Source organism: Lutra lutra, chromosome 3, assembly GCF_902655055.1.
Source record: "Lutra lutra chromosome 3, mLutLut1.2, whole genome shotgun sequence".
Lineage (NCBI taxonomy): Eukaryota > Metazoa > Chordata > Mammalia > Carnivora > Mustelidae > Lutra > Lutra lutra.
Window position 1 is genome coordinate 55,928,437 of NC_062280.1, and position 26,604 is coordinate 55,955,040.

At 40.5% G+C, this 26,604-nt stretch overlaps 1 protein-coding gene across 4 annotated transcripts in view; it reads right to left on the minus strand.

The window, feature by feature from the left end:
* Window positions 1-26,604, minus strand: part of ACVR1 (activin A receptor type 1) — a 127,420-nt gene that overhangs the window by 66,458 nt on the left and 34,358 nt on the right. Inside the window, exons 2-3 of one of the 4 annotated variants that reach the window (XM_047721813.1) lie at window positions 10,048-10,228; window positions 507-626 (exon numbers count right to left, since the gene is read on the minus strand). The gene's annotated coding sequence lies outside the window, so the exon portion shown is untranslated. Of the gene's footprint in view, window positions 1-506; window positions 627-9,931; window positions 10,229-26,604 lie in introns of all 4 variants that reach the window. The other 3 variants (XM_047721811.1, XM_047721812.1, XM_047721810.1) reach the window with 3 other exon arrangements.

Genomic DNA, 26,604 nt, shown 5'->3' on the forward strand with positions numbered 1-26,604 from the left:
CATTCCCTCTGTAGCAAATAGCTGTGGCTCTCCTGCTTTGTTTCAACTGATAGGACCCCATCATCCCCAGCTGTTTTGTTACATTCTCCTGGGCAGCGCCAGACTCATGCCTCTCCCTCCAGTTCACAAACTGTGACTAGAACAGTTTTTTGGGGGTTTTTTGTTTTTTCACATAGTGGTAGGAAGGACCCCATTATTCCCCACCCCCACAACTCATGGATGCCCACCTATGGAAACCACCTAAAATCCCATTTCCTCCCTAAGTCCTCAGTCAGATGCTGCCTCGGCTCTGTTTTCTCATTTCTAACTATGCCTGAAGCTTCCCCTTTCACCTAATAGTGCAGACCTTCCTATCCACTCCCCCATACCAGAAAAAATGGTGTTTCAGGCGCCTACCATCTGACACAACTGTCCCAATTTTAAGACTAATATGATTACCCTATAATAATTTAAAGGTAGGCAGGTGGGCGGGGGGGGGGGGTGTTAAATAAAATAGATGTCAGCACCAGGGAGGTATCTCTCTCTCCTTCTTCTTCTTCTTCTTCTTCTTCTTCTTCTTCTTCTTCTTCTTCTTCTTCTTCTTCTTCTTCTTCTTCTTTTTTAATAGGAGACACTACAGCATATTTCTGTGGAGGTATTAAAAAAAAAAAAAAAAACCCTTTATACACTAGCTTCACCAAAGCCTTCCTTCTCATCCACACTACCTACACACTCAAGCCCATTCCTGCCTCAGACCTTCCCACCCCCGCCCCTACATTATATTACTCTGCCATTATCTTCTTGATAGCACAGAACACTGTGAAATCTGCCGCTGATTTATTAGTTCATTGATTTTTATTATGTTTCTCCCCACCCCCCACTCCTTCCCCACACATCAAAATATAAGTAGCATGAGAGTAAAAATTCTACTTAGCTCATGGCTACATCACCATTCCTAGCACATACTAAGCATTCCATATAAATTAAAACACATTAACTTTAACTTCTTAGTCTATGCTACACTTGGATTTAGGTGGGGAGAGGGAAGTGAGGTTTAAGGAACTCTGTACACTGGCAAAGAAATGACGGGGGGTGGAGAGTGTACCTTATCATCAATTTCATAAAGCAGCAACCAGATATTTGAGATAAATTAAAAGATATCATTTGTAACTTGGATTTCAGTTTTCAAGGGTGTCATCCAAGAGAAGTAGCCAAACCAAAAGATGGCTGGCAGACTCTGGGTATACCAGACAACTCCCTGGTGGACAATATCCCATTTGGAAAGGCTTGCATGGATCTTTAGTTGCAGACACCAGCTGATCTGCCCAGAGCCATCCCCAGTGACCTCTGAGACAGCTTCTGTAGCTTGGAAATACATCTTCTCAAGTCAGAAATTGACATATTATCTCTCCTCCCACCCCGAGTCTTCTAACAGTTATTGATGCTATTTGGAAAGCCATGCTTCCATGCCTATTAATAACCTTCAGAAAGAACCCCAAGGAAGTGTCAAGAGAAAAAAAGACCTGGCTGGTGGAAGCCAAAGACTCAATCAGAGTTACAATTAGCAATTAATATATTTGAACAAAAAGAAAGTTGTAACATCTTCTGTATCATATGTTATCTGTCCAGTAAGCTTAAAACAAAATACTTTGCCAATGAATTCAAGAAATGTTTAATCAAGAACACTGGTCTTTACAGAGAAGAACACTTTAAGAAGACCCCTTTATCTACTTAAATAGACCAGCACCAGCTACTAACTTTATCTACACATCAATGATGCCAAGGAATTTTGCCTTCAAGGCAAAATTGTATAGTTATTTACAAACTTGTATAGTTATTACATCTTTATACAAGTTATTACAAACTTGTATAGTTATTTACATCTTTATAAAGTTTCTTCAGGTGACACCTCCAACAGCAACTACCTCACTCTACTCTAAAATAATGGAATAACTCATTAACAATCTTTCAAAAGACTTTTCTTAGTGGTCAGTCTTTCTCTCCCCCTCCCCCAACTAGAATGTGATTAATGGAATTCTCTCACAACTTCGCTTGAAATATGCTTTTGCCAGTCGAGCAGCTAATTGTGGTATGACTCAACAAATGCACAGCTGTTCATTTAAATATATCCATCAAAAGTATAAATACGATCATGAGAAAGAAAATGAACTGTGTACACAGGGTCAGTGTACAAGCTGAACGGGTTAGCCCTGAAGTAACCACAACAGAAAACAAGGAGAAGGGGAGATGGAGCTAGAAAGAGATCAGAAAACTGATGTAACTGAAAAACCACGCGCCCAACCCAAACTCTCAACTGGTCGAAATAAGAAATTAATGGCAAGTTAAAAGTAAAAACAAATGTGCTCTACTATGTGGAGAATGAAAGGAAATCTGGGAAATGGCTGATGCCCCAAGTACTCTGAGGTAGAAAATCTACGGGCCAGAAATGAAGAACCCAATCTGTTATTAAAAACAAAACAAAGACCCTAAGGCAGAGGAAAACAGGAGGAACAGGATTCTTGCCTCAGTCCTCTCCCCACAACCTACCAAGACTGATTATGAAATCATGAAATGTAGGAATCCCTCCAATTGTCCCAAAGCAAATCATTGGAAAATACCACCCTATACCAGGCAACATCTGTAAGAGGCCCTATTGTATATGAGGGTGTCCCATGAACACGAGGGAAAGGAAACCAAGAGAAGGAAAACAGAATGTGAAGAGGGGCCAAGGGAATGCTGAATAAGAGAAAAAAGTGCCTAATCAGCCCCACAGACCCCAATCCTTCCTTGTTCCTCCAGGATGGGCCTGAGACCCATCAGAAGATGAGAAGCAAAGGCAGTGAAAAGACATGGGAGCCTCTCCTCTTTTAATATGTAATTCAAAATAATAACAAACAAAATGAGTATCTAATCCATGATGACGATTTCCAAGCTTTCCCTGAACTATCAAAACCAAGTTCTTGCCAAAAAATCATCTCTCTGGTAGTGGGGGGCTCTCGCTTAGCCTGACCACTCAGTCATCTTGCCAGGAAACCATTCACATTCTCCATATTTAGAGGAAAACCTCTCACATAATAATAATTATTATTATTTCAACAACTACCACCAGCCGCAACCCCTAGTCTTCCCACGTCTACCTTCTTCACCCTTCATAAAAAACTTTCTAGAAAAAGCAATCTACACAGCTTTTTCCACAACCTCCCTCTCCTCTATCCAGTCCATCACCAAAGCAGCTCATTGGAATGTAATGGAGCTTCTTCAAAACGTGGACTCTCAAGCCTCAACCCAAGATTTTGAGTCGACTGACCTGAGATGGGGCCTAGGAACTCCCAACCCCACAGCGACTCAGTTGGTTCTGAGAATGCTGATGGTGGGCTCACTTGCCCATTCTGCAGCATCGCGGTGCTGATGACCCCCTTCTGCCCCGGGTTCCTCCCTGGTTGGGATTCAGAAGCTCCACTCTCTCTGGATCTTCGATTTTATGGTTTGGATCTTCGATTTTATGGTTTGGACCTTCTCAGCTTCCTTGGAGTTTTCCTCTTCTGCCACTCATCCCTTAAATCTTAGTTTCCCACAGAGGCTCACATCTCAGCTCACTCTTCAATCAAGATGGTACCTACTCCCCGAGCTTCAAGACCACCGAGCTGAGCCTGAACCACCAGGCAGAGCATGGAATCGCCTGTTTACTCATATCCGCACCTCCCCACACCATCGAATCCTTATTACTTTCTTCTCTTACCATACATCCTTGTTTTTTCACTGTTTATTAAATTAATTTCAAAAACCATATTATAGATATTTCAAATTACATAGAAACTGAAAAGTATTTTTTAAAAACCCTACTCTGTCCTCCTAGTTTTAATTATAAAGGACCATCCTACCACCCAGTTTGAAAAATAAGCCATCTTATTTACTCTACTCTGCCCATTTTCTTCCTGAGGTAGTTTGATGATAATCCCAGATGTCACATCATTTCACCCACAAATTCTCTCACAAATAAAGGCTTTTTCTAAATACAACTATAAAATCAACATCTCACCTAACAAAAATTAAAATTATTCCTTAAAAGTATTAAAAGTATTCCATCTCCAAATATCATCTAAAAGCTAATCAGTGTTTAAATTTGCCCAATTTTCAACTATAAACGTCTCCTGCACTACCCACCCCCTGACCCCACCAAAAAAAAATTGCAGGGAGAATAGGAACAGCATACACATAAGAAGTTCTTCTCATTGCTTTTCAGTTATTGTAACGAGTGGTTCAGTGTTAGGATTGTGGCAGTATTGAGAATACTCTATATATAACATGGCAGAAAGCTAACAAGTTACAGTGGCACATTTGAATTCTGTCATCTCCTGCTGGTTCGGAGAACCAGAATTCTCCATGTGAAATACAGAGTAACAGAGAAAGTTAAGTAAGAGCCTTATCACCTGATTTTTTAATTGGAAGTATCAGTATGAACTCACGAAATATTTTATGTGGTGGTGTCCTCTGTCCACTAAAAGGCCTAGAAACAATGACCTACCCAGTAGCAGTAAGCATGACTGGTACCCAGAGAGTGGTGTTAAAACACTACTTCCCACTAAAAAAAAAAAAAAAGAACAAGTTGAATTGAACTATGAGGTTGCAATTACCAAATCCAGCCAGTAGGAGATCAGAGGTGAAATGGATGGATTCTTCAACAGACAGACTGTAAGGAAAGGGCCGCCAGGGGAATCTGATGTTTAAGAGACTTAATAAGACACACAAAAAACCAAAGTACAGTGGCTAAATATGCATACACGGGTGATAAAACCACAAAGAAAGGCAACAGAGCAATTACTATGGAAGTCAAGAAAGCAGTTACTGACTTCTGGAGGGGGAGAGGGGCTATGTCTGGCATGGGACACACCAGGGGAGGGGAGACTGCTAATATTCTGTCAGGTGTGGTGGTGGGAGACCACACTCCCCACTTTTTTTTTTGTGGTGGTCACAAAAATTCTCACCATATAATAAATAAAAAAATAAAAAAAATAATAATATAAAATTAACAAATATAAATAAATAAATATAAATAATAAAGGAAAATACCTTACAATAATTAACTAAGCTATGTAAGTGTTGTATGGAAATCTGCATCTGTGTCTTATTTTACAATAAAAAAAGAAGATAAAAACAGAATGTGTGCTGTTAAAAACAAAAGGTGCAGACTAACAGATACACGTACACTGAGGATGTAACAGCACCGTGTATCATGTATACACAAAAATCTGCCCCGGTTTGTGTCATATATAAGTTTTGGTAATAAACTTCTGAAATATCAACTATTTTTTTACAGATTTTATTTATTTATTTATTTTTCAGAGAGCAAGAGAGAGCACAAGCAGGGGTAGCCACAGGCAGAGGGAGAAGCAGGAGCAAGGAGCCTGATCCAGGACTCGATCCCAGGCTCCTGAGACCATGACCGGAGAGCTGAAGGCAGACGTTTAACCAACTGAGCCACCCAGGCATCCCATGAAATATCAACTATTTTTTATCTGCAAATAGGAAAACTGTTTTCTCAAGTTCCAAGTTTATTCATTTGTAATAGAGAAATAGGCATCGGTTACCTAGTCATAACCCCAGAAGTCAAGTATTAAATAAAATTAATACAATAGCTTATGATAAGTTGGTCGTTCCCCTCTCTTCCTTCAATTATACGTTTCATGGGTTGAGGATATAGAAAGACTGTAGATTCCAAATCAATGTTTCCCAAATACTGTCAACATTATCCTCCAACAAAAAAAAACTGACATCAAAAAGATGTGATTCCTTTGCAAAGTATCTATATGTATAACACAACCCCATTCATAGTATTAGCAGGTTTTCTTCTCAGAGGGGAGGAGTGGTGAATAGATATGATTATTTTGGCTCTTTGTTTTTTTAAAAAAAACCTCACACATAAAAAGAGACATGAATATTCTATAAAATAGAACTTTAAAATTCTGTCAAAGGAAACTTAAAATAAATATGAAAATTTTGCAAAATGGAACAACCCCCATCACAAGGTAAAACACACATAAGCTCCAAGAGTTCAAAAACTGTGATCCTGGTACACGTATGGGCAGAGAGATCAATGAAACTAAATGGATATCCCCAAAAGAGACCAAAGTGTACAGGAGAACGTATAATACAAAAGAAATCAAAGAGGAAAAGTTGGAACTTTTCAGTAAAATTGGAAAAACTAACCACTGTGACAAAGACCACTGATTTTCCATTAAAATTCCTTCTTGGCTGCTTGTTGGGTCCATGCTGACCTGCAGAGACCACACTCCCCACTCTCCCATGCAGCTACATGTGCCCCAAGACTAAGTTCTCACCAATGGAAATGGAAGTGGCGTGTGTCCAACTTCTGATCACTTGCCCTGGACTTTCTCCTTTGTCCTTCACATGGAGGGAACCCAGATATGGTGCAAGCCATCTATGACCATGCGCATAACTACAGTGACAATTGCACAGAAGGAACATGAGTCTCAATGACTAGTGGCTATGGGAGGTTCTGCTGACCTGGTTTGCTCACACAGGACTGTTTAGTGAGAAAAAAATCAACTTCTACATTGTTTGAACCATAGCATAGCCCTTGGTTACAGCAACTCAGCCTTAGCCTAATAAATAGAGCATCTAGAGAAAAATTCAGTTTTGATTCATACCTAACATTCCAGATGGATCAAAGATTTAAACCTGAAAACGTAGCCACAACACAACATCCAAGGGACCATGAGGTAGGTTTTTAGCCACAGAAAGTTTATCTGTTTAGCTCTACAAGTCACTGTGAACATCTGCTAATGATGTCTCTTTCACTACAATATAAGTGCCATGGAACAAGAATTGGGATCGGTGTTCTATATACTGCTGCCTAGAACAAGTGCCTAATACCTACGAGGCATTCCATAAGTAGCTGTTGAATGAATAAATTGATAAATATAAGTGTACTAATTTTTAACTAATCTGCACAGCAAAATAATTCTTATTTTTGTACAAATGACAACATATAAATATCACTTACCACACTTTATTTTGTTAATGCACAGGAGTTCCTTTAAACTGATAATAGATCAATAACCCAATGGGAAAACAGACTAAATACACAAACACAGGGGGAACACAACAGGAAATACAAATGGTTTTTAAAATTACGAAAAGATGCTCAATATCAATGAAAATAAAAATACAAATTAAAGCTACATTAAACAATCATTTTTCACCTATCCATTTGGCAAAGTAAAACATCTTTGACAATCATACTGTGATCAGCAGAGTTTGAGGAAACACCCACTGCTGCTGAAATCTAAAACTGGGGCGCCTGGGTGGCTCAGTTGGTTAAGTATTCAGCCCAGGTCATGTTCCCAGGGTCCTGGGATCAAGACCCATTTCAGGCTCTCTGCTCAGCAGGGAGACTGCTTCTCCCTCACTGCTCCCTGCTTATGCTGTCTCACTCTCCCTCTCTCAAATAAATAAATAAAATCTTAAAAAAAAAAAAAAAAGAAAGAAATATAAAACTTTGCAAGCTCGATGAACAGAGTAACCTGGCAATAAATTTCTACCAAATTTAAAATGTTTGTAACTTTTGACACAGCAATTCTACCACTAAAAATGGATCCTACGGATATACTCATAAACATGTTTAAAATGCTATCTGTACAAGGTTATATTCCCTAGAGCCCTGTTCATAATAATAAACAATAGACTAGAAGTCATCCAGGTGGCCATCGACATAGCACTGGTTAAATAAATTATAGCACATGTCCACAGTGGAATACTAGGCATCCATTAAAAAAGAATGCAGTATTGGGGCGCCTGGGTGGCTCAGTGGGTTAAGCCTCTGCTTTCGGCTCAGGTCATGATCTCAGGGTCCTGGGATCGAGCCCCACATCGGGCTCTCTGCTCAGCAGAGAGCCTGCTTCCTCCTCCCTCTCTCTGCCCGCCGCTCTGACTACTTATGATCTCTGTCTGTCAAATAAATAAATAAAATCTTTAAAAAAAAAATTAAAAAATTAAAAAAAAAGAATGCAGTATTAATATAGAAGATCTTCCAAGAAATATTATCGCAGTAAAAAAAGGCACAAAACAGTGTATATTGTTACCATCAGGGTTTAAACACACATACAAACACACACACACACACACACACACACACACACACACACACACACACACACAGGGGTGCCTGGGTGGCTACGTTCACTAAGCATCTGCCTTCAGCTCAGGTCATGATCCCAGGGTCCTTGGATGGAGCCCAGCCCCTCACAGGCTCCCTGCTCAGCAGGGAGTCTCTTTCTCCCTCTAACCCTTCCCTTGGTTGTATTCTCTTGCACTCTCTCTCTGTCAAACAAATAAATAAAATCTTTAAACACACACAAATAAAACCCTGCAATAATCTAAAGGTTATGTGCCGGTATATTATATATGCCTTGAAATCTCCAAAAGAATACACAATGAATTGGTAACAATGACTGACTCTAGGAAGACCAACTGGACGCCTGGGAGATGGGAGGAGTGAAACTTGTATTTCTTCACTCTTTCGTACCTTTTTAATCTTATAAACAGTAATTATATCACTTTCCTAAAAATAAGTGTTTTATAAAGAAACAAAAACAAAATATTTCTCCCCAACCCCAGATACCTGAAAACTTCTCTGGCGATTCTCACTGTCAAACACACTTGGGAACTACTGAGCTGAACCATCTTAACCCTGTTTCATAATTAAGAATCACAGGGTTAGCAATTAACAAACACCACCATCTCTTCCTCCATCACATAAATGCATATGTGAAATAAAGTCAGTCTCTTAATTCCATGTTATTTATTACTTCCTCTTAAAACTAATTCAACCTCACGCCACCTTAAATGGGCATGAAAATCTCTCCAAATGCTCCAAGGATAGTAGCCAGAACCAACAACTATACAAATATATTAACACAGCCTAGCGCCAAAGTTTCTTCCAGGCATCCAGAAGATGAAAATCGGACATAACAGACACTTCAGCAACAGCCCAAAGCTGTGCATCACGTGCCTTGGGAAACAAAACCTCACATCATTAAAGACTAAAAAGTCCAATGTCAACAGCCGTGGCTTTTGTTTTCTCCCTCATGTGAAAGATCTCCCCCTCGCATCCCCCTTTAAATTACAGGCTAACCCCTCACTTGAGGACTGGTTATTATGTTACAGCCTTATAAGGAACACTAAGCAGTCATTTAGACTGAGATTCTGCTTAAAAGGGAAAATGTCCACAGCTTATGGAGTGGAAGGAAAAAGCAAGTTGTAAAACAAAATGTGGGGACATGTTCGTCAATTCTGAAACATAATTAATATGCAGATTTTATATGTAATACGGTAAGACTTGTGTGTTGTAAGTATGTGTTCCAAATTAGTGGCTATGGGTAAAAGAGGATGGCAGGAAGGAAATTTTACCTATGTATATGTCTGTACTTTATACTATTTTGTACTACTTGAAATTAAATAATCAAGGGGCGCCTGGGTGGTTCATTCGGTTCAGCGGCAGGCTTTTGCCTAGGATGGTGATCTTGGGGTCCTGGGACTGAGCCCCATGGGGGCTCTCTGCTCAGCAGGAATTCTGTTTCTCCCTCTGCCTCTGCCCATTCCCCTGCTCCTGCTCTCTCTCTCTCTCAAATAAATAAATAAAATCTTTGAAGGGCGGGAGGGAAAAAAAAAAAAGAAAAGTGGCCCTCTAAGGGGAAAAGAATGGCAGAAGTATTTTATATTTATTGATAGTTTTTTTAATAAAGTGGCCAATGGTAAAGAACAACTAAGCAGCTCCACCCAAAAAGGAAAAAATGAGAGAGAGAGAAAGAGAAAGAGAGAAGCCCCCCCTTCCAGGCAATGCAAGAACTGAGAAGAGTTAGGCTAGAGTCCTACCCTTTTAATACCGGATTCATTTAAACCAACAAAATCATCACTGTGGCTAAGAATTTACCGTGTTAGATTTGATCTCTGCCAAAGAGCATTAAAAGAGGTGATTTGTTGAAATGGCTCTAGGGCTGGCTCTGGCAACGCTGCTCGAAGAGCTCCTGGGGAAGCTGACTCAGCTACCTTAGAGCCTGCGCCCGGTCATGTCCTCCCACAGTCCCGCAGGCGGTGCGCTCCGGCTCTGAGCTAGGCTCACTCGTTCACCGTTCACCGGAGACTAAGGCAGCGGCACACGCTCCTGGAGTCATGAGAAGTTCTCCAGTAGTTCTGCTCTGGTGATGTGAGGATCCCAAGCGGCTCAGGGCTGCAGAGGGGAAGAAGGAAAACAAGCTGAGCAGAAGAAAATTCAGCAGTTGTGAATGTGCTGGCTGAAGGAAGCACACACTTGACAAGCCTTTCCATGGGGACTGCGAAACGACGGGCAATTTACAACTGAAGCAAATAAGGAAAGGGGTTGAAAACAATGACATGCAGTATGTCGAGGTCACAGATCTGCTCTGGTCTTTAAATATTTTCTAAATGACACAAAACTCAGTAAGATCTGCAGTTGGTAAATTTCAAAATCGAGTTCCTTTAAAGCCATATACCATGGACTCCAGCCAATTACAAAAACAAACGAAAAGCAATGGCTTTGCATATATTAATCATATATACTAGGTTAAAAACAAAAGACATTTGAACAGTACACAAGTATAGAAGGAGAAGTCTCTCTCCAGAACCGCCGCTCCTCCTAGAGACACCCCATTGCACCAAAGGAACCAGTTTCTTATGTGTCCCACCCAGAAAGGATCTGGTTTAGGTCCACTTTCAACCACCATTCTCAGCTGTAGATAGAACTAGTTCAAAGGCTCAGAAAACAATGTGGAGGGAGCACCAAACGGAAGGGAAGGGGCTCTAGATAACTGAAAAACAAAAAGCCACCCGAGCTCCCCTTTCCTTTAGGAAGACTTTAAAAACATCAACATTTGCCAAAGGAAGAGGAAATTTTTATTAGAACCAAACTTTTCCATTCAAATAAGTCACACAAAACACTGAAGAATTTACTCCTTTCAAAAAACAGCACTTTTTTTTTTAACCTCAAGGAATATTTTGCCAAGAAAATGTTCATGTAAATAAATTTAAATGGAAAACAAACCCAAAATACAACATTCCTCAATAATTATTTGAAAGGAAAATCACAACCCTGAAATTAAAGGGAAATGTTTTATAAGTAATATCAAACCTTTCCTTGCTTCAGTTTAAAGTAAGGCTCATAATCAATTTGAAAAGACAGTCTAGACATGTAAAAGGCACACATAAGACATAAGACATAAGACAACAATAATATCGCCCCAAAATAGAAAGATCAACCAGAAATTTCACATCTGCAGCTATCATTTAGGGAAGTTACAGAGTAAAAATCCATTTCTAGAGTGGACATTCTTAAAAACAAACTCATTAACTAAGCAGAAGACACAACCTCCACTTTCAGAACAAACTGCTAAAATCCTGGTATTTTCTGAGAGGCAGGGGCCAGAGAAATTTGGCGGACTGACACTGAGGTTGCTTTCCCCTGTGCCAAATCTATGTAGGGGGCCATTGCTAAGCTGCCATGCCTGGGGCTTACCAAGTTATAGGTACTGTCTGGCCAGGGAAGGGGGTGGCGCTTTAGAGAGCAAGAAAATAAGGAAACACTGGTGCATATTTCTTCGATTCTTTCAAAAAAAGAATCATCAGAGAAACTGTCAAAGTTTAACTTTTTAATTACAAAGGTGCTTCTATTTCCTTTCCAACTTCCAGCCCTACCCATTACCTTCACTGCATGGAATTCCTTCAAGACCATGCTGTCCTGCCTCTGTTCAGCCTTCTTTAATGATTCTTATATTTTCCAGGTCTTTCCATTCTGACTCCTCTGGCATTTAGATTCTATATGACTCAACTTGGCACTTAATCCTCTGCCTTGAACTAGGTTTGTCTCAAAAACAATTTAAAACTAGTAAAGAATCACATATTATCCTTCTACTATATTATTTCTTTCCCAATACCTAACAGATAGCTGGTGCTCAAGAGTTGCTAGATAAAACTCAAGTCTTCAAATTAAACATAATTTAATATTTGTTTTAGAATGCATCAGGTTCTCAAATAACCTGTGGATTGAAGTCAAAACTGTGGTGTATTGTAAGGAGGAACAGGTTGGTAAAAAGGGAGCCAAAGAATCTGGAGCAAATTCCAGGTATTTAACTCTTAAATGTTCTACACAGGACCCATCTCCACACAAATACACTTCATGCCAAGAAGCAAGCTTGGCAGATCCTGAAAGGCAGTGGGAAGCAGTTATCTTCAAAACCCCAAGAATGGTTAATAAAAACAAAAACAAACCAAAACAAAAGAGATGTGCACCAATTAAAATCAGTGCTATAAAATAAGTATCGATGTAGCAAACTCCAGCAACTTGTCACAGAACTTCCACTGAGCCGAGTTTTTTCTAAAACCATAGCCAACTCCTTTGTTTGGTTCACTGAGGTTTAACTATTGGCAGCTAATCACGTTGTGTGAAAATCTGACCCTTTATAAAGGTTAGAGGCACATTCCTCTCATAAGGAGAAGGAAGGGGGAAAAAGAGAAAAAAAGAAAAGTTCTTATTCCAAGTGTGGGTTTAACATAGCAGTTATTTTTCTTTAATGCAATTTAAAAGAACATACATAGTTTCTTAAAAGTTATTGTATTATGATGGGACCTGAGTAACAGGAAAGCACAAAAGGTACTTAAAATCAAACAAGTTCTTGGCAGTCAACAAAGCAGCTAAGCAACAAGAAGAAAAAAAATTCAGGGCAGGTTTTCTCAGCTATTTAATTATAACTGCATCCTTGGCCTCTAGAAATTGTAGCTTCCAAATACTGCAGATTTCAAGACAGCACTCCTTGTGCGGTGATGGATGTTAATTACACTTTTTATAGCGATCATTTTACAACATACACAAATATCAAATCATTGCGTTGTATACCTGAAACTAAGATATTATTATTTACCAATTATACTTCAATTTTTAAGAAAAAAAAAAAGTCATCATCCCATACCTTCCCCGTTTATCCACCCAGCCGCATAACCCAAATAAACTGTGGTGGATCTTGCTGTCAAATTACTCTTAACTGCAATTACTTTAAGAAGCAGCATATGGTTGCAAGAACATGGACTTAGGAAAGAGCCAAACCCAGTTTTCCAACCTACTTAATGTGATCTTCTCCCAAATCACTGAACCTCTGTCAGTTTGTTTTCCTTCCCAGGAAACAAAGTAAATGCCTTCCATCTTTAACAGTTACTAATAATGCCAGCTATCATTTAGTGAGCCCTTAGTTCCAGAATTTTGCTAACCACACACTTGCACCATCTGATTTAATCCTAACAGCACAAAAATTGAGATGAAGGTACTAGTTTTCCCATTTGAAAGATAAAACAATGTTAGAGAGGTTAAGTAAAACTGCCCAAGATCACACTTTTTTTAAAAAGATTTTATTTATGTGTGTATTTATTTATTTACTCATTTGAGAGAGAGCACAAGCACAGGGAGGGGCAGAGGGAGAGCAGCAGGCTCCCTGTTGAGCAGGGAGCCCACTGTGATGCAGGGGCTCGATCCCACGACCCTGAGACCATGACCTGAGCCGAAGGCAGACCCTTAACAGACGGAGCCATGCAGGCGCCCCATCACATTTTTGTAACAAGTGGAAAAAACCCACGAATCAATTCAAGTTCTGCTGACTCCAAAATCTATGTTCTTAATTGCCAATAAGTAAAAGTGCATCTTGACAGTTTTTAAGAACTGCACTCAATGCTCATAGTAAATACTCTTAGTCCCCTCTCCTGTTTTCTACTCCTTAGAATAACAGAAGTATGAAAGCACTGTGGTAGGAAAAGCAAAAAGCACACCAATCCCAAACAATAACACAAATCATTTACAAATCACACGACAAATGTCCTCTTGTTCTGGCTCTTAAATAATATTGCTACCACCAAGCATATAAATGTCGAGTATCCTTGAAGAATTACCTATTCCAGACACTTGAATATGTGAGAAAGACAGTTATGATCGCTTAGTAATTCTGGAGAAAGGCAATGGGGATATCAGCCGGTTCCCAAGATCCCCAGTCTCCCAGTGGAACAAAACTAGGCCACATGCCCGAGACAACTGATAAACTCAGGGGACACTGCAGAGCAGAAAGAACAGGGAAAGCCACACGAAGCTGAGAAAAAGATAAACTGGTGACTGAATCAGGAAGTAGGGAGGAACATGGAGATACAGCAGATCCCCTTCTCCGGGGGTTTCCAAATTCTCAATAGATCTTCATCTTTGGGATTCAGGGATGAGAATTGTGCATTTCCAGGAATTTCTCCAGAAATACTCTCCCAATTATAGTTCTTCTTAAAATACTTCCAAATATTCTTCAGCCACTATTACAGATATCTTTTTAAAAATGTCACGTAAGTAAGAAATAATGGTATTTACAAAAAACTGTAGCCTGTAACAAATACTCAGATGCTAGAAAATGCCAGTGAACATTATTGGGTAGTATTCCAAGAGCTGGCCAAATCCAGCCCGCAGTCTGTTTTGGTAAATAAATGTTTTATTGGAACACAGCCCCACTTGTTCATTTGACGTATAGTCCATGGCTGCTTTCATGCTCAAACAGCAGAGCTGATAGTTCTGACAGAGTCCATATGCCTTGCAAAGCCTAAAATATTTGCTATCTGGCCCTTCAGAGAAAAAGTTGCTTGACCCCCGCAATGACCTGCAGTTTGAATCTATGCGGAAGGTTAACAGCATTGCACAGAATCACATGTTGAAATTGCCATTTTAAAGACTTCTTCTGCTTCAGAAACGTATTTCTTGGAATACCACACACAGGATTTGTATACAATATGCTATGTATATAAACTTATTTTATTTGCAAGGATGACTCACCAGTAGCAGCAGACAGGGCCACAAACACATATTTATAACCTAGCAACAGCTACACGCAATCACGACCGATTCTCTCCTCTGGGCTCCTGCCCTGTCCTGGCTCTGGGAAACGTCAATCTTATCCTTCCCTCCGCAGGCTCGCGTTCAACTTGACATCAGCGGATTCCTTCGATCTACCACTGCCTCTATGTTCATTGTTTAATTCTCACAGGAGAATTGCCACACTTCTTCCCATCTACCTGATTTCTTAGCTGACTGTTTGGGCCATCTGGAAAGACACAAACTTCCCAAGAAATCCTGGGAAGGAACTCTGCCACGGAAATAACGATTCTCTTCAGGTGTGTGGAGACTAAGTGGAGCTCGAACCCCCTATACTTGTAAGGGATAGAAGAAAAAGAGTTGAGTGCAGGAGGCAGAAGGAGGAAAAACAAAGTTCAGGATGTTTTAAGGAAAAGACTAAGGTCTGTCCCAACGCCTAGAGAGAAGAGCAACCTAAGTGTAGATAAGAAGAAGATTAAATTTCCTCATGCTGTGGCCCCAGTGATAGATTTAAGGCCCAAATATCACAGCATCTTTCTCCTTCTAGAATTTCAGTTATAATTTGGCTGAGATGAAAGATATTCACTGTGAATTATGACAGGAGTAAGTGTCATTAAGCACCAAACTACTCCTGAAGATAACCTGCTTACAGTTCATAATCTCAAACACCCTCATCTCAAGTGGTTGGGGTGCGGGAAGGGGGTCCATCAAAATCCCATTTACCCATCTGTGCAACCAAAGATGCATTTATTCGTGCCAGAAGTACAAAGCATAAGAACCAAGGGTGAAACACGAGGGAACAAAGGCATTGGGATACAGCAGCACCAAACGGATCCCAGGCTTGAATCAAAGAGTCCCGGGCTGAATCCCAGCCCTGCCAATCATGTAATCTTGGGCCAACTGTCTGGGCCTCAGTCTCTCCCAGGCAAAATGGGCATCATGACTTCCTCACAGAGTTGCCACATGTGAAGTCCACGGCCTACAGGAGGTTCTAATGAATGGTAGCTATTATTGCAAACACAGAATTTAAGGAGCAGGTATAAGAAGAAGAGAGAGTGACAAAGAGAGAATCACAAGGGTTGACATTACATTGAATCATTTGAAAATGCTGTCATTTGACCACTTTGCCTCATAAAAATAAGCAATGTTTAAATATATATTATAAAGGGCTCTGTAGGGAAGCCTGAAAGGAGACAGCATGAAAGACTAATACCCCATCCTCATTCCCCAACTGGTGGCAGCTCAGAAGAAATCCAGACACCAGATGGGAAGGCTGCAGACTAAAATAGAATACCCCTTAGTCAACTCCTCACTAGAGAGGAGGTGTGACTTCAGAGAAGATTCAACAAAAGACAGACAAACACACACACCTCACTCCTAGGTAGCCCATGTAACTTGCTCCTTCTCTCTTCCCTTTTCCATTCCTGTCCTGTCCTTTCTTTTTGTTATTTCTGTCCTAGGTAAAGCCCCATGGTGTCTTGTTAACCAGTTGGGGAAAGAAATAGCATTTCTGCTCAGCTGATGTTACCAATTGCCCAGCAAGCCTTCGGTAGGCCATGTAGCACAGCTGGTAGCTCGTAAAGAAATCCAATGGGTCTGGGGTTGTCTGGCTGGCTCAGCCAGTTAAATGCCCAACTCTTGATCTTGGCTCAGTTCTTGATCTCACAGTCACAAAATCGAGCCCCATGCTGGGAACGGAGCCTACTGTAAAAAAAAAAAAAAAAAAAAAAAAAAAAAGGTAGAAGGAAAGAAGGAAGGAAGGGAGGAAAGGGAAAAGAAATCCAGTGGATCCACTGCATTTTCCCTGTTATTTTTCTGTCTTCCCTTCATACTGTAGGTGTTAATTTTTTCAAGTCCTCTTAGCCCTCCCCCAGCTAATGGGTCTGTGGCTGATTCATGGCGTCATGTCAGTTCCTAGATGCGATCTGAGCTTCAAGACACCCCACTAGCCCAAACCCAACTAGCTCCATCCCAGCTATCTCTCATCTCAGAAAGGTTCTAAGTGAGAAATTAGAACACCTTGTGTACCGAGGGATGAATTACAGGTAGAGGTAAGAATGGAGGAACATGTCATTTCTTCCCTCCTCCCAACCCATACTCTCAAAACAGAATTAGACTTCCCTAATTAGATTGCTCTTCTCAATCTGTTGGGTCAGCTTTCACGAACGTAAATCCAATTTCTGCAGCACCGCCACAATCCCCATTACCGTGTTTCATCTGTTGTCTCAAAGTAATGTGGCAATCCTTGATGATTACCCTCACACACAAAACTATGGAGGCTTTCATCAGCTGATGATCTCAAAGCATTTTTATAAGAGTTCGCAGGGATGCCTCCCACGTGGGCCAGAACCAGACTTTCTGGTTTTCTGATGGGGTGTCTGGCGTTTTGTTTCTCCTAAGCTTTACTCTAGAGTTCCTGTGTTTATATCCTCACTAGATAGACGTTAGCAAAGCTTCAACAGGGAAGCTTCTTGGAAGTAGGGACTCTGTGTATCCAATATCCTGCTGTAACCTCCATAACCTGGTCTAGCATCATACCAGATCTACTTAAATATTTGTGGAATGAATGAAGCTTAAAATTATAGAAACATCCAAAGCATTAATAATTTCAACGTCATAAACTTGGTAACCTAAAGCTTCTCTATCATTAAATGGCTAAACCTCTACCCTAGACTTAAATTTCAAAACAGTGCAAAATGTACTAAAAACTCTTACTTGAGTGGAACAGGCTAACATAAAGGAACATATTAAAAAATTGTAGAAAAAATTCTATTTCATAAAAGCAGTTCTCACTTTAGAATGGTAGTAAGTTTCCTTAATACATTTACTAACGTAACATCTCCAAAATGAGGTTAAGTTTTTCAAAATTTTATCTATAGAAATTTCCAGAAACACTGATAGGGCTCCTGCAAAACAGAAGAGAGAACTAAAGCTTTTAAAAACCATTCTTCCAATCTCTTCTTGAAAATATTTATGTCATCTACCAACCTAAATAAAATTTTCCCTAATTAAGGTTCACTGAGGATAAACTGAATAAAAGGCAATCAACATTCTTTTTCTAATTGTTTGGCCTAATGTATTATTTCCCCACAGGCACATAGACATTTCCAAGTCTAGGCGGGGAAACTGCTTGTCCCCTCGCCCCCCCCCCCCCACCGCCGTGAGGAGAGAACAAGGTAACAAACAAACAAAAAAAAACCAGTAAAGTTTAAAAAAAAATTTTTTTTTAAAAAGTGGACAATATTTTTATGGCTTTCTTTTCTTATTGTTACTGTTTTGTGTGCATGTGTATATATTACATATCCGTAATTATGTCAGACAAGCCATTCATTTTATAAGTAGTTGCCAGTCCTGCAATGAGTTATCTGAAAAAGTAACCTGCAACTTCTTAAGGAGAAAAACAGCCTCTTATTCATCTTTAAGTTTTATAATAATTGGGGGAGCATCCCTTCCTTACTAATCAACAAATACTTGGTGACTGATGAAGAACAGTGAGATTAATTTAAGATTAAAGTCAAGAATCCGGGTGACTGGGTCTACCGGAAATTGAGCAGCCTTGAACATTATAGTTCTTCCAACTTTGTTCCATCATGTTGATGGGAGGATTGTAGGGAGTCATCAAGGTACGGTGGAGAAAACACCAACATGAGGAGCTAGACGTGTCCCTACACCACCAGTTGTGTGACATGGGGAAGTCTCTTATCCTCTCTGGCACCCATTTTCCCTAATTATAAATTAAGAGTGGTGGCCCAAGTTGCTAAGTTTCCCTCCAGCTCAAAAATTCTGTTTAGATATTTCTTTTACAATCACTAGAAGGATTCCTCAAGAATTATGCCAACAAGAAAGGGTATGTCTTTAATTAAAAATGGTTTTCCAGTCTACTCCCATACAACCTACTCATTTTTTTTAAAAAAAAGGTAAAAATAACACTTTTCATTTAATTCAGCCATTGAGTTCCTAACTCACAGAGGTTTGCTTTTAATTTAATTTGCTTACCAATAATCTGTTTGCCAACTAAAGGATAACTGAGTAAGAAACAGCACAAAAAGAAGTAGAACAGTGTTGGGGGAAGGGGAGGAGGTCATTCAAGAACAGTCTCTCAAGGGGCATTAGAAAATGCCCAGTTCCCAAGACAAAAAATCTAGATTAACAAAACTAAAGTCAGCATGTCCACCTCAGTCACCACCCCAAATCTGCCAGTCTTCCTTTATGTCCTATCTCATGTAATGGAACCACCAGTGAACGTTGATGACAAAGTTGGAAACCAAGGGATTCACCTTACAAACCCCATCACTGCCTTTGTTTCAGCTCGTATGGTCCCCCACCCGCAATATTTCCAACTGACTCCTTGGTGAGCTCCTCCAGGTACCTGCCAACAGTGCTGTCAATAACCACTGAGCCTCTCCTCTGCTTAACCATCAATAGCTCCCCTCAGCATGAGCAGATTCCTGATCTCCATGACCAGGCCTGAGATCTCTCCAACCCCATCCAATTATCACCCTACAGGTGCTCTGACCCTAACTGCACCATACAGCACCCTGAAGACACCACAATCTTATTCACCTCCTGCCTTTACCCTTGTCCCCCCAAGATGTCTTTTTCCCTCTGTCAAGTCCCTACGCTTCAAGGTCAGCTCACAAATCACTCCCTGATAGAGGCCTTCCCTGCCCTCATGCCTGCACCCTGTCTGGGGTACACGAACCTCATCTGTTGTTCCTAAACTTAAAGACCATGGCACCTAAAAGGTGTTTTTTTTTTTTTTTTTTTTTTTTAAATTTCACTGCCTAGTGAGTCTAGGATTCCTTAAAGATAAGGAGAATTTTTTCATCTCTGAAACATCAGGGACACTCTTATAAATAATAGGTCCTTAATAAATCTTGATAGATGAATGGGTGAGCCCTGATAATGGATTCAAAGCATAAGAGGGATTCTCCAAAGGAAATATGAACAATAAAAATTGAGAAATAATTATGCTAATGGGGGAAAAAACGGAGGTAGGCCTACCAGCATCCACTTTTAGTGTTGTCATGGTTTTTAATTCAAGGCAAAAAAAAAAAAAAGAAAAAAGAAAAAAGAAAAAAATCCCCAAATTCTAAATTATAGAAACTAAGAGAGAACTAAAGTGTTTCTTATTTCACACAAAAAGACAATGTGTAAACTAAATGTATACACTAAACCACAGTTTCCTACTGACTTGCATATATATACAGGGAAGTATTCCCTACTCTAATACTTTAGAACATAATCTTTTTCTAAATTATATATATAGAAAAGTAACTTGAGAACAGCAGTTGAATACCACGCTAACACTGTAATATTACTGGAAACTAAGATGCTGTCAGTAAAATGTAAGAAGGAAGATGCCTCGTCTTATAAGAAAAACATTCTTTTTTTTTCCCAGAAAATTATTCCCAAGACAGTCCCCCTAGAGCCAGGCCCCTGTACAGTTCTCAAGGCTAGGCTCTCACTCCCTGGCCTCCTTGTAGATATCTTCAGTCAAGGTGCTGGGGCCAGAGTGGGCAAAGGATGAGTCCTTCTCACCATGACCAATGCTATTTTCTTAACAGTTATTCCCCGTCCCACCACCCATTTTCCCAGCCCCAACCTTTTTATACCACGCAGCAGGAAGAGAAGAACACATACATCAATTGTTACAAAATGTAACTGAGCTTAATTTAATAAACATAAAGAAGGTAACAGAAAGGAGGAAAGAGCCAAAGCTGAATATTAAGGAAAGGAGAAGGAAGATCCACGGAATAAACGTGCCTGTAAGTAGTACTCACTGGCTGGGATCACTTTAAGTTTACACATGAAATTGCTTAATGCATGAGTCATTTTAAATCATGACTGTATTGATTCACTGAGTATGTTCAAGCAAACCTGCAATGAAGATGACCTAGAGTCTGGAGATGCAGATGATTCTCCAATCAAAAGAATGGGGGCGACAGATATATTTTAGAAAAACCAAAGACATAAATAAGTATGTGTTTGGAAATAACATTTTTTTAAGGTTGTTTTTTTTTAAATTTATTTATTCATTTCAGAGAGAGGGAGAGCACGTGCTCGAGCAAGAGCAGGAGCGTGGGGGAGGGTCTGAGGCAGACAGAGAAGCAGACTCTCCTGAGCAGGGAGCCCCACGCAGGGCTCAGGGCTCGATCCCAGGGCTGGGTCATGACCCAGCATGAAGGCAGATGCTTAACCAACTGAACCACCCAGGTGCCCCTATAAAAACACTTAAATCCTGTCATTTTCTTATTGCAAATGGGCAGAAGAATGTGAGATAATTTATAAAAATTGGGCATGGGTTAAAAAAAATGGGTTTAGAATTTACTGTTCTGAAGGCTTTTGTGACGCAGTCAACAAAAACTGGTGCCCAACTCAGGGAACTGGTCCAGGAGCTCGGCTTCTATCCTCACACAGTGCACGGGATGACTGGGAGGCTGACCTTCAGCTTCCACTTTAATGCTCTTAGCTCTAACATCAGTCTTACATGCTGATGGTTTCTTTTTGGGGTGATGAAGTGGCCTAATATTGGATAAGTGACAGTTGCACAATGCTGTGGCTTTACTCAAAGCCAGTGAACTGCACACCACGAAAGGGGGCACGTTACAGTCTATGAACTAATTCAAGAAAATGGTCTTGAAAAGAAAAATCAGTCTGAAAGCTTTTTGGCCTTTTCCTGTACAGCTTCAGACCCTGAGTGTATGCTCTGCTGGTAATTACACAGACATACTGGGTCTCCCACCTCATTTTTATTGAAAGAGCTGAAGCTTTGGAATCACACCGTTCAGTCTGGGAACTGAACCTAGGTCTGTCATTTCCTAGGCTCTGGAATCTTGAGCATGCTACCATCTGAGCCCCCGTCCCCACCTACCTATCAGATGAGCAGAACGAGTCTGCTCAGACTGATGGTAAACAGCAAAAAATTTAAATGGAAGGGGCTCTCAGATGGGACATGCCAGCTGGTAGGAGAAAACCAAAGGGAAGACGCGGAAGCAGGAGGATGGGGCAAGTGAGGATTAGGGACCGAGGCCAGCACACCTAGAATCAGGGCAAACCTCTCTGGAACCCTCATTTGGGTTCCAACGATGCTTTGAGGTCAGAGTGCTGTGAGGTGGGAGGGTGCAGTAGGCCTGCTCCCAGAAGCCTGTACAATTAGCAAACTACATTATCTATGACACCTTAATTTCTGGATTCTTTCCCCAAGTCATTTTATATGAGTAACCACAAAACAGAGACATTTTCTATACTTTTAATCACCTCAAGAGTCATTAAGCATTCAGTCCACTAATGGAATTACAGCCTCTCGACTTGGGACTGCTATTAATTAGGACACATAGTTTTGCACCGGGATTCATTTTTTATGGATTAATTCTAAATAATAAAACATGCCTGAAGTTGATTGTGTTAGCAGACTTTTCATCGCAAGCCTCAAGATTCCACACCTGTGATTTAATTTACATCAGCACAAGTTGAAACATCAGCTTTTCGATCATTTGTGATATAGCAACTCTTAAGAAACAACCTACCTGACAATGAATCCGAACAATCTGTATTTACCATCAATAACCCAAATTCCCAGCTGGGCTAGAATAATTCTTCATAGTGGTTTTAAGAACACCATTCTCACTTAAAAAAAAAAAAAAATGTGTTCTAGTTGATGAAGTAACTGACCCCTTCAATATTATGTACTGTATATGTATTTATGTGTGTGTATATCTATACACACACAAACACACACACACACACACACTTAAAAATTTATCAACTTCATGCCACATAGGTTTCTACCCTGGAAAAACAATTCAAGAAAAGCTAAAAAGACTAGCGAGTTGTCAACTCTGCCCTCCCCCAGGTAGAAGCTACACTAGAGCCAACTCAATTGCCACAGTCAAAGATCCTTGAGAGACCAACAGGTTAACAAAGGAGCCTTCCTCCTCTGCACATGAAAGCACCCGAGGATGGCTCTCTGGTGGAACTGGAGAGTGAGCTGAATATCACCAATGAGACGACAGGACCCCGAAAGCACAATACAGGATTAAAAAGAAATAAAACATGAGCCAACTGCCTCTGTTCACCATTCACACTGTCAACAATTCTGAGAAAAATCCTGCTGAGTTTCAGGTCACTAAACCCTTGTCCATTTTATAAATATTTGTCTCCCTGATTTTGCTTTCTTACTTTTTTAGATCCCAGAGGGAAATGAACATGTTCTCTAAGTTTCAGGATGGCTAATTTTCTAAAATTGGCAGGAAGGAAAAGGCTAGCTTTGGCTAGCTCTAATTTTGAACGCATTAGGTCTTGAGGTAAGGAACTCTTAGGTAATTTTTTTTTTTCTTAATAAAATGTTAGTTGTTTTGTGAGCTGCATTTTTTGTTGTTTCTACCAGCATTGTGGTGCAGTCCGGTTTATTTTAAGACAACACACTCTAGCATAAATTCCACTGAGTCTCCCAGAACTTACAACCAAATTTAGACTGATTTAACACAACCACAAGGTGTCCTTTTATCTTACTTGACTTTGGACATATGAAGACTGGGTCAAATACATGTTTAAAAGCTATTTTAAATATAATCTTGTATGACCTTTCCTAGCATGCACATGCACACACACACACACACACACACACACACACACACAATGCTTTCACTTCTACTTTAGGGTTATACTCAATTCCTAATGCCTCTGGCAAAGACAAGATCCAATATGTAAGGTAATTAAGGGGAAAAAAGGCAAATAAATACGAATATTCCACAGAAGTAATATGCCAAGTGTGGGAAAGGCTTTCGAAACTTCTCATATGAATATGCTCTCTCTCAAGGGAGAGAATGGTTCCCAACTATATGGTTATTTTGTACATCAAACATCAAGCATGGTAAGAAAACCAAGTGTTTCACACCCACATCTGTCATTTCTCAAATACAGAATGATTTATGGATACATATTGTATGACTATATATTTAATCCATATATATTAAAAATGCAACTACAACCTTTAATGCAGGCCCTAATTATGTCTCCTAGGAAATGACCAGCATGACACACACTATCCCCGCCATATCCTCTTCCCCCCCTAAATGTAGCTAAAACTCAGAACCGAGTCCAGACAGCCTAAGTTAGAACCCAAGCCCAGCAAATTCACTATCTTTCCAGCCTTGGAGGCATAACTTAATGGGCCTCATTTCCCTGAGCTGCAGAATTAAGATTAAAAAAAAAAAAAAAAAAAAAAAAAGTTGCGCCTGCCTCACAGAGTTATCATAAGGGTTAAGACTGAATATACATAAAGCACTCAGAACACGAACCTGACATATGTGCACCATGGAAGGGTAAGCCATTACTGCTGACGCCGGTGTTCCTATTACAACCATCATCTTAACTGATGTGAGACTCATTTCCTTCCTTTTCTTAATAGTTCTTACCTTTTCACAACTGAAAACTAGTTATTTTGGCTTGTCTTTGAATTCCGTTCTTTTCTCACTCTGGAAGACATCACAGAAGGCATAGGGGAGTGTGGTGCTGGCTCTAAAGTATGTCAAAACTTCTGTACCTCAATAATAAATAATAAATGACTTGTGATACACACAACACACTACCGTCTAGCTCTGCCCCACGGCAGAACTAAAAGCCAATGTGCAAGGATCCCTTAACCAGCAGGGTTTATTGACAAACTCAAGGGAAAACTTCACACTGATACCAACTGTGCAGATTTCATCCTTCAAGGGTTATCTAGGAGCAGAAAACTGAATGCAAGTCACCACCAACCAACCAGCCAACGACACCTCTAATTTAATATACGGCGCTATTCGTTGTCAGTAAAGATGCATCTAGGAATACCTATCAAAAACACGACGGAGCCATTTATGCTATAAATTCTAAAAATGAAAACTAAAGAGTCATAGCTGGAACTCACCCAAGTCCTTTAAAGACGTAAAATTAACACAGTGCTGGTCTGACATTTAGAAAAAGACAAGGTGGCACAATAGTGTAAACATGCCATGTTCAAGGCCATTCTTTACCTCATATCAATCACTGAGGAATCTTATTTCCTCAGAAGAGTATCTCTAGTTTGCCATCTAAATAAAAATTGTACTAGGAAGGGCCACATACTTTTTTAAAAAAATGCCTATCATAAAGGTTTTATATAAAACAGTTTGCCCACGGACCTTCCTTTGCCATCTTGAGTCATAAGAGAGAAAAGACCATGCTTGAGATGGCATGACCACCGGCCCCCTGGTGTGGCCTGGAAGTGGCTGGGGAGGGAGATGTCTGCAGCCAGGATCCTTGAGACCTATAATCCACATGGAGTTTCCAAAAGGGAAACACAGGTTACACCTAAAATCAGATCTGCCTCTCCCAGCCCTGGCATAGTGCCTGACACAGGGCAGCACTCAAGGGAGTGTGACTGTCTCTCCTCTGCCACAGAGCCTTCCGGGTACCCCCAGCCCCCGCACCACCATCACCAGCATTCTGGCGCGTCTGGCGGGTCTAGATAGAGAACTCCCTACACTCGAATATCTGTTGCCTCTGCGTCACACACCAGAAATCAAAAAGTCAAAGTAAGTAGGAATATAAAGTCACAGGAAACCGAGACCGTACTAGGTCATCGGATCACCTCACTTTTGAATTTCCAGAACTACTTTTCTACACCACTCAAATAGCATTTCTTTCCTTCCCTTCTCTGGAGACCGTCTGGGCTTACAGGACCTCGGGCCTTGAGCTAGTAAGTTCCTAAAGTGAGGTCTCCTGCATGCAGCGTCACCTGCCTGGCTGGCCCAGGGACACGGGAGAGGCTTTACTCAGAGAATGGGCTCAGAAAGCACACAGAGAATGAATGTGACTAAACCAAGCCTCTGCCGCTCTCCAAAATGCGGTATGTTGGCGGGGGGGAAATAATTTTTTTGCCACTAATTTTAAGCATGGAAATGCAAAGCTGTTAGGGGGGAAACTACAGCATTACCTCAGTGACAAGTGACTATTCTCCTGGCTCCTCAGCAGAACTATCAAACTTTAAGGCTCGTAACCCTTGGATACACTTTATATAAATTAACAATTTCTCTTGTCAAAAACTCAAACTAACCCAGACAAACAGGCTTGGAAACTACCAGCCAACTTCATTCTGTGAGTAACCATTAAGTTTTAATCAGATGTGGTTCAATTTCTGCAACAGCGAGCATTAAGAAGGGCTCATCAAGGAAAATGGGCAAAAGCGGGGACAGGAGGAGGAGGAGGAGGAGGTGGGAGGAGGAGGAGAACAAAAGAACCGCCCCTGAAGCCAGTCATGTAACACAGACTCTTGACGGAATACTTCTGCCCCTCTTTGCAGCTGTTGTCTCCTGCAGTTGGCACGAAGCACTGCCAGTCTGGGACCGGCTTCCAGTGAGGACAGCATTGTTTCACTGGCTACTTAGGCAGTGCACACACCATTAATGGAGTTTTTATCTCTCCATTTTCCTGTCAGTACAGAACCAGCCAGTCTGACTCTGTTATTATCATTAAGAAAGCTTTTTTCCTCCCCCATCCCCACACACATCTTTAATCCAAACAACATCTGGGAACTTCAGCCTCTATCATATAAAAGGGAAACAGATTTAGAGGTAGGGGGGTGGGGCGGGGGAGGGAGACAGTTCCATCCACACTGAACAACAACCAAATTCCAACAGCCAAACTGATCTAGAGCCACTCAATAGCTCTAAAATGCTGGCTTC